Here is a 10239-nt window from a genome sequence, read left to right as displayed (position 1 = left end):
GATCGTCAGAAGCGAGATATTCCCCAACCAGCATCAGAAGTAAAGAAAAAGGAGGTCGAAGCTACTGGAATTTCTACGATCGTTGTTCAGTCTACAAATAAAGATATTGTTGAGGAGATCGACTCAAAATAGAGGAAGATTTTGATTCAAGGGGAAGAGGATGACATGACCATGGGTAAATTAACTTTGGTGATTGCAGCTGATCATTTGGCGGATACAAGTGTTGTTAATGTTCACAAAATACAATCGGGTGTCAATTCGTTAAAGATAGAAACGTATCTGGACGAGCATGTATTAAAAGAGAATAATTACCTGCAAGGTGACGTGCTAAATCAAGACAGGAGCTATGCATGCAATATTGGTCAAGCTCGTTTTGGCAAGGAGGAATCAACATTCATTAATATTTGGAAATATAAGATAACCTACGTTGATTCAAAGGAACAAACCAGATGTGACATATTTGGCTCAGTCAAACAACGTCAAGGAAAAATATTAATTTCTATTCTGGCTTGTTCCACGTATGGGGAATGTTTGTCAACTTGGCAAGACTTCGAGGCTGCTACAATATTTTATGTCGTTGAAGTACATGGGCTGGGGCACTCCTTTAATATTGTTCAGTCTGTTAGCTAGAAAATCCAATCTAAGATGTAAAAGAATTGGAGTCTTTTATTTTAGTACAAGTTTATTTTCTTTTCAAAGTCATGTGCGTGCGTGAGGGGTTAGGCCAGGGTCAAGTTGTTATTGAAAGCCATGGTGCGTGGATGTAAAAGTGAGGTTATATTTTTATGAATATACATGATGTGTTTTTAGGGTAAATACCCGTATCGAGTTTTGGGGGAAGCTGTCTAAAAATCCCTAAGGTTTGGAGGAAGCTTTAGAAAACCTCTCTGTTGCGACTTCTCTGTGAGGAAATTGTTCTGCGCGTGAGTACCGTCGTTGAGATTGTTTTTCTCGTGCTGAGCCGCAAGGTTCAAACCCTATATTTCATGTACATCGCGTGCGCGGGCGAGAGGTTGCTGCTATTGATGGTGGAGTGTTGTGAAAGATCGGGCCGCAACAACAGATCGAATCTCACATCGAGGTTCGGTCTACATCAGTTGGTATTCAGAGCATAGGTTGTTCACGGTACAATATTTTTCTTCGGGTTCTATTGAATTTTTTTACCATGAGGAAAGATTGTAGCTCACAGATGATTATGTCTGTGGAGAAGGATCTATTGTGTACCTTGCCATGGTACCAATGCTTTACACGTGTGCGTGTAGGGCCGGCGACTTGCACAACCTTGATGAATTGCTATTTTGCGATGAATTTAGTGAGTAAGACTATGTTTCATGATTTGAACCTACCATTCATTGAACATCCAGAACCGTACGAGCTTTGGTGGAAGGATAAGTTTGTCAAGATCATGCATCGTGTTGAGGTACAATTTTTTTATGTGGATATGCTGATCTGGTCATGTGTGATGTGCTTCCTATGCACATGCATACATGCTCAATACTAATAAGAAAACCATGGATAGATAAACGAAAGTTGACATACCATATGGTTGGAGAGTTTTCTTTTGCTCATGGAGGACAGTATGTAGCTCTTGACACATACACATTTGATCGGTATAAGGCGGATCGTCAGAAGCAAGACATTGCTCAAGATGCATTAGAAGTAAAGAAAAAGGAGGTCGAAGCTACTGGAATTTCTACGATCGTTGTTCAGTCTACAAAAAAACATATTGTTGAGGAGATCAACTAAAAATAGAGGATGATTTTGATTCAAGGGGGAGAGGATGACATGACCATGGGTAATTTAACTTTGGTGATTGCAGCTGATCATTTGGCGGATGCAAGTGTTGTTAATGTTCACAAAATACCCATCGCAAAAAAAATGTTCACAAAATACAATCAGGTGTCAATTCGTTAAAGAAAGAAACATATCTGGACAAGCATGTATTATAAGAGAATAATTACATGCAAGGTGACGTGCTAAATCAAGACAGGAGCTATCCATGCAATATTGGTCAAGATCGTTTTGGCAAGGAGGAATCAACGTTCATTAATATTTGGAAAGAGAAGGTAACCTACGTTGATTCAAAGGAACAAGCCAGATGTGACATATTTGGCTCAGTCAAACAACGTCAAGGAACAATATTTATTTATATTCTGGCAAGTTCGACGTACGGGGAAGATTTGTCAACTTGGAAAGACTTCAAGGCTGCTACGAGATTTTATGTCATTGAAGTACACGGGCTGGGGTCCTCCTTTAATATTGTTCAGTCCGTTAGCTAGAAAATCCAATCTAAGATGTAAAAGAATTGGAGTCTTTTATTTTAGTACAAGTTTATTTTCTTTTCAAAGGTGTGTGCGTGCGTGAGGGTCTAGGCTAGGGTGAAGTTGTTATTTAAAGCCATGGTGCGTGGATGTAAAAGTGAGGTTATATTTTTATGACTAGACACGATGTGTTTCTAGGGTAAATACCCGTATCAAGTTTTGGGGGAAGCTGTCTAAAAATCCCAAAGGTTTGGAGGAAGCTTTAGAAATCCTCTGTGTTGCGATTTCTCTGTGAGGAAATTGTTCTGCGCGTGAGTACCTTCGTTGAGATTGTATTTCTCGTGCTGAGCCGCAAGGATCAAACCGTCTATTTCGTGTACATCGCTTGCGCGTGTTGGAAATATGCCCTAGAGGCAATAATAAAATGGTTATTATTATATTTCCTTGTTCATGATAATTGTCTATTGTTCATGCTATAATTGTATTAACTGTAAACGTAATACATGTGTGAATACATAGACCTCAACATGTCCCTAGTGAGCCTCTAGTTGACTAGCTCGTTGATCAATAGATGGTTATGGTTTCCTGACCATGGACATTGGATGTCATTGATAACGGGATCACATCATTAGGAGAATGATGTGATGGACAAGACCCAATCCTAAGCATAGCACAAGATCGTGTAGTTCGTTTGCTAAAGCTTTTCTAATGTCAAGTATCATTTCCTTAGACCATGAGATTGTGTAACTCCCGGGTATTGTAGGAATGCTTTGGGTGTACCAAACGTCACAACGTAACTGGGTGGCTATAAAGGTGCACTACAGGTATCTCCGAAAGTGTCTGTTGGGTTGGCACGAATCGAGACTGGGATTTGTCACTCCGTATGACGGAGAGGTATCTCTGGGCCCACTCGGTAATGCATCATCATAATGAGCTCAATGTTACTATGTAGTTAGTAATGGTATCGTGCATTATGGAACGAGTAAAGTGACTTGCCGGTAACGAGATTGAATGAGGTATTGGGATACCGACAATCGAATCTCTGGCAAGTAACGTACCAATTGACAAAGGGAATTGCATACAGGATTGCTTGAATCCCTGACATCGTGGTTCATCCGAATCATCGTGGAACATGTGGGAGCCAACTGGGTATCCAGATCCCGCTGTTGGTTATTGGCTGGAGAGATGTCTCGGTCATGTCCGCATGGTTCCCGAACCCGTAGGGTCTACACACTGAAGGTTCGGTGATGCTAGAGTTGTTATGGGAAATAGTATATGGTTACCGAAGGTAGTTTGGAGTCCCGTATGTGATACCAGACATCAAGAGGAGTTCCGAAATGGTCCGGCGGTGAAGATTGATATATTGGACAAAGGGTATTGGAGTCCGGAAGTGTTCCGGGGGTACCAGGCTATGGCCAGCATGACCGAAAGGTGTTTCAGGAGCCCCGACAAGTGTTGGAGGGCCTCATGGGCCAAAGGGGAAGGGGAAAACCAGCCCACTAAGGGGTGGTGTGCCCCCCATTCCCATGTTATTTGGGGAGGTGGGGCGCCTCCACCTGGCTTGGGAAGCAATCCTCCACCTGCTTGGCTTGGGGGCCAAGTCTCCCTGGGATTTTCCCTAGGGAGATCAAATCTGCTGCCGCTGCCCCCTAGGGGAAACCCTAGGGCGCCTCCCTTCTCCCCTTGCCCCTATATATAGTGGAGGGGTGGGAGGGCAGCCGCAGTCTCCCCTGGCGCAGCCCTCTCCCTCCTCCAACACCTCTTCCTCCTCCGTAGTGCTTGGCGAAGCCCTGCTGGAGAACCACGAGCTCCACCACCACCACGCCATCGTGCTGTCGGAGTTCTCCCTCAACTTCTCCTCTCCCCTTGATGGATCAAGAAGGAGGAGACGTCCCCGGGCTGTACGGGTGTTGAACGTGGAGGCACCGTCCGCTCGGCGCTAGATCAGATCTTCCGCAATTTGAATCGCCGCGAGTACGACTCCATCAACCGCGTTCTTGTAACGATTCTGCTTAGCGATCTTAAAGCGTATGAAGATGCTCATCCTCTCCCTCCCTAGTTGCTAGAATCTCCATAGATTGATCTTGGTGATGCGTAGAAAATTTTGAATTTCTGCTACATTCCCCAACAGTGGCATCATGAGCTAGGTCTATTGCGTAGATTTTATGCACGAGTGGAACACAAGTAGTTGTGGGCATTGATTTGTTCAATATGCTTACCGTTACTAGTCTTATCTTGATTTTGCAGCATCGTGGGATGAAGCGGCCCGGACCGACCTTACACGTACACCTATATGAGACAGGTTCCACCGACTGACATTCACTTGTTGCATAAGGTGGCTAGTGGGTGCCAGTCTCTCGCACTTTAGTTGGATCGGATTCGATGAAAAGGGTCCTTATGAAGGGTAAATAGCAATTGGCATATCACCGTTGTGGCTTTTGCGTAGGTAAGAAACGTTCTTGCTAGAAACCCATAGCAGCCACGTAAAACATGCAACAACAATTAGAGGATGTCTAACTTGTTTTGCAGGGTATGTTATGTGATGTGATATGGCCAAAAGGATGTGATGAATTATATATATGTGATGTATGAGATTGATCATGTTCTTGTAATAGGAATCATGACTTGCATGTTGATGAGTATGACAACCGGCAGGAGCCATAGGAGTTGTCTTAATTTATTGTATGACCTGTGTGTCATTGAAAACGCCATGTAATTACTTTACTTTATTGCTAACCTTTAGCCATAGTAGTAGAAGTAATAGTTGGCAAGACACGATGATGGAGATCATGATGATGGATCATGGTGTCATGTCGGTGACGATGATGATCATGGTGCCCCGAAGATGGAGATCAAAAGGAGCAAAATGATATTGGCCATATCATGTCACTATTTGATTGCATGTGATGTTTATCATGTTTTTACATCTTATTTGCTTAGAACGAAGGTAGCATAAATAAGATGACCCCTCGCAAAAATTTCAAGAAAGTGTTCCCCCTAATTGTGCACCATTATGAAGGTTCGTTGTTTTCGAAGCACCACGTGATGATCGGGTGTGATAGATTCTAAAGTTCGCATACAATGGGTGTAAGCCAGATTTACACACGCAAAACACTTAGGTTGACTTGACGAGCCTAGCATGTACAGACATGGCCCCGGAACACAAGAGACCGAAAGGTTGAACATGAGTCGTATAGTAGATACGATCAACATAAAGATGTTCACCGATGATGACTAGTCCATCTCACGCGATGATCGGACACGGCCTAGTTGACTCGGATCATTTATCACTTAGATGACTAGAGGGATGTCTATCTAAGTGGGAGTTCATTAAATAATTAGATGAACTTAATTATCATGAACATAGTCAAAAGGTCTTTGCAAATTATGTCGTAGCCTACGCTTTAGTTCTACTATTTCAAGATATGGTCCTAGAGAAAATTTAGTTTAAAGTTGACAGTAGCAATTATGCGGACTGGGTCCGTATACTGAGGATTGTCCTCATTGCTGCATAGAAGGCTTATGTCCTTAATGCACCGCTTGGTGTGCGGAACCTCGAGCGTCCTTTGTGGATGTTGCGAACACCTGACATACACGTTTTGATGACTACATGATAGTTCAATGTGTAATGTTAAACGGTTTAGAATTGAGGCACCGAAGACATTTTAAAACGTCGCGGAACATATGAGATGCTCCAAGAGCTGAAATTGGGATGTCAAGCTCGTACCCACGTCAAGAGGTGTGAGACCTCTGACAAGTTTCTTAACCATGCAAACTAAGGGAGAAAAGCTCAATTGTTGAGCATGTGCTCAGATTGTCTGAGTACTACAATCGCTTGGATCGAGTGGGAGTTATCTTCCAGATGAGATAGTGATGGTTCTCCAAAGTCACTGCCACCAAGCTACTAGAGCTTCGTGATGAACTATAATATATCAGGGATAGATATGATGATCCTTGAGCTATTAGAGATGTTTGACACCACGAAAGTAGAAGTCAAGTAGGAGCATCAATTTTTGATGGTTAGTAAAACCATTAGTTTCAAGAAGGGCAAGGGCAAGAAGGGATACTTCATGAAATGACAAATCAGTTACTGCTCTAGTGAAGAAACCCATGGTTGAAACCAAACCCGAGACTAAGTGCTTCTGTAATGAGGGGAACGGTCACTGATGCAGAAATACCCTAGATACTTGGGAGATGAGAAGGTTGGAAAGGTTGACAGAAGTATATTGGATATACGCTATATTAAATGTGTACTTTACTTGTACTCCTAGTAGCACGAGGGTATTAGATACCGGTTCAGTTGCTAAGTGTTAGTAACTTGAAATAAAAAGCTACAGAACAAATGGAGACTAGCTAAAGGTGAGATGACAATATGTGTTGGAAGTGTTTCCAAGGTTGATGTTGTCAAGCATCGCATGCTCCCTCTACCATCGAGATTGGTGTTAAACCTAAATAATTGTTATTTGGTGTTTGCATTGAGCATAAACATGATTGGATTATGTTTATCACAATATGGTTATTCATTTAAGGAGAATAATGGCCACTCTGTTTATTTGAATAACACATTCAATGGTCTTGCACCTAAAATGAATGGTTTACTGAATCTCGATCGTAGTGATACACATGTTCATGCCAAAAGATATAGATAGTAATGATAGTACCACATACTTGTGGCACTTCCACTTGAATCATATTGGCATAAAACGCATGAAGAAGCTCCATGTTTGATGGATCTTTGGACTCACTCGTGTTTGAAAAGATTGAGACATGCGAACCATGTCTATTGGTATATATGCATGAAGAAACTCCATACAGATGGATCGTTTGGACTCACTTGATTTTGAATCACTTGAGACATGCAAATCATACCACATGGGCAAGATGACTGAAGGGCTCGTATTTAGTGAGATGGAACAAGAGAGCAACTTGTTGGAAGTAATACATTTGATGTGTGCAATCCAATGAGTGCTGAGGCACGCGGTGAATATCATTATGTTCTTACTTCACAGATGATTTGAGTAGATGTTAAGTATATTTACTTGATAAACAAAAGTCTGAATTATTGAAAGGTTCAAGTAATTTCAGAGTGAAGTTGAAGATCATCATGACAAGAGGATGTAATGTCTATGATATGATCATAGAGATAAATATCTGAGTTACGAGTTTGGCACACAATTAAGACATTGTGGAAATTGTTTCACAACTAATACCGCCTGGAACACCATAGTGTGATGGTGTGTCCGAACATCATAACTGCACCCTATTGGATATGGTGCATACCATGATGTCTCTTATCGAATTACCACTGTCGTTTATGGGTTAGGCATTAGATACAACCGCATTCACTTTAATAGGGCATCATGTAATTCCGTTGAGATGACACCGTATGAACTATGGTTTAGAGAAACCTAAGTTGTCGTTTCTTAAAAGTTTGGGGCAGCAACGCTTATGTGAAAAGTTTTGCCTGATATGCTCGAACCCAAAGCGGATAAATGCATCTTCATAGGACACCAAAAACAGCTGGGTATACCTCCTATTTCAGATCCGGAAGCAAAAGTGCTGGAAACGGGTCCTTTCTCGAGGAAAAGTTTCTCTTGAAAGAATTGAGTGGAGGATGGTGGAGACTTGATGAGGTTATTGAACCATCACTTCAACTAGTGTGTAGCAGGGCACAGGAAGTTGCTCCTGTGGCGCCTACACCAATTGAAGTGGAAGCTTATGATAGTGATCATGGAACTTCGAATCAAGTCACTACCAAACCTCGTAGGTCAACAAGGATGCGTACTAGTTCAGAGTGGTACATACTCCTGTCTTAGAGGTCATGTTGCTAGACAACAATGAACCTACGAGCTATGGAGAAGCGATGGTGGGCCCAGATTCCGATGAATGGCTCGAGGCCATGAAATCCGAGAGATTCCATGTATGAAAACAAAGTGTAGACTTTGAAAGAACTACTTGATGGTCGTAAGGCTGTTGGGTACAGATGGATTTTAAAAGGAAGATGGACAATGATGTTAAATATCACCATTAAGAAAGCTCGACTTGTCGTTAAGATGTTTTCCGACAAGTTCAAGGAGTTGACTATGGTGAGACTTTCTCGCTCGTAGCGATGCTAAGAGTCTGTTGGAATTGTATTAGGAGTTACTGCAATATTTATGAAATCTTGCAGATAGGATGTCAAAACATTGTTTCCTCAACAATTTTCTTGAGGAAAGGTTGTATGTGATACAACCAGAAGGTTTTTGTCAATCCTAAAAGATGCTAACAAGTATGCAAAGCTCCAGCAATCCTTCTAAGGACTGGAGTAAGCATCTAGGAGTTGGAATATACTCTTTGATGAGATGATCAAAGATTTTGGGTTTATACAATGTTTATGAGAAACTTGTATTTCCAAAGAAGTGAGTGGGAGCACTATAGAATTTCTGATGAGTGTATGTTGTTGACATATTGTTGATCAGAAATGATGTAGAATTTTTGGAAAGCATATAGGGTTATTTGAAAAGTGATTTTCAATGGGAAACCTGGATTAAGCTACTTGAACATTAAGCATCAAGATCTATAAGGATAGATGAAAACCGCTTGATAATACTTTCAAATGAATACATACCATGACAAGTTTTTGAAGGAGTTCAAATAGATCAGCAAAGAAGGAGTTCTTGGCTGTGTTATAAGGTGTGAGCATTAAGTAAGACTCAAGATCTGACCATGGCAGAAGAGAGAGAAAGGACGAAGGTCGTCCCCTATACTTTAGACGTAGGCTCTACAGTATGCCATGCTATGTACCGCACCTGAAGTGTGCCTTGCCATGAAGTCAATCAAGGGGTACAAGAGTGATCCAGGAATGGATCACATGACAGCGGTCAAACTTATCCTTAGTAACTAGTGGACTAAGGAATTTTATCGAGTATGGAGGTGGTAAAAGAGTTCGTCATAAAGGGTTGTGTCGATGCAAACTTTGACACTAATCCGGATGACTCTGAGTAGTAAACTTGATTGTATAGTAGAGCAGTTAGTTGGAATAGCTCCAAGTAGCGCGTGGTAGCTGCATCTACAAGATGACATAGAGATTTGTAAAGCACACACGGATCTGAAAGGTTCAGACCCGTTGACTAAGAACCTCTCTCACAAGCGAGATATGATCAAACCCCATGGGTGTTGAATTCATTACAATCACATAGTTATGTGAACTAGATTATTGACTCTAGTGCAAGTGGGAGACTGTTGGAAATATGCCCTAGAGGCAATAATAAAATGGTTATTATTATATTTCCTTGTTCACCATAATTGTCTATTGTTCATGCTATAATTGTATTAACTGGAAACCGTAATACATGTGTGAATACATAGACCTCAACATGTCCCGAGTGAGCCTCTAGTTGACTAGCTCGTTGATCAATAGATGGTTATGGTTTCCTGACCATGGACATTGGGTGTCATTGATAACGGGATCACATCATTAGGAGAATGATGCGATGGACAAGACCCAATCCTAAGCATAGCACAAGATCGTGTAGTTCGTTTGCTAAAGCTTTTCTAATGTCAAGTATCATTTCCTTAGACCATGAGATTGTGCAACTCCCGGATACCGTAGGGATGCTTTGGGTGTACCAAACGTCACAACGTAACTGGGTGGCTATAAAGGTGCACTATAGGTATCTTCGAAAGTGTCTGTTGGGTTGGCACGAATCGACACAGGGATTTGTCACTCCGTATGATGGAGAGGTATCTCTGGGCCCACTCGGTAATTGTCAGGACCCTGACTCGATGTCACATCGATCTAGCTGGTAACACCTCATATCACTTTGCGGCCTCACGCACGGTATCCCCACGGGTGTCGTCTTACCTTTTCCCGGGACCGTTTGCGCCTTTTGGCTCACGTATATGATAGTGTCGCTAGCATCCATATGATAAAGAGCCCGGGCTGACATGACTAGTCGTAAACCCAAAGTGGCACAGACTTACAGGGACAGGCATCCAT

Source organism: Triticum aestivum, chromosome 4B (genome assembly GCF_018294505.1).
Source record: "Triticum aestivum cultivar Chinese Spring chromosome 4B, IWGSC CS RefSeq v2.1, whole genome shotgun sequence".
NCBI lineage: Eukaryota > Viridiplantae > Streptophyta > Magnoliopsida > Poales > Poaceae > Triticum > Triticum aestivum.
This window is presented reverse-complemented; position numbering follows the sequence as displayed.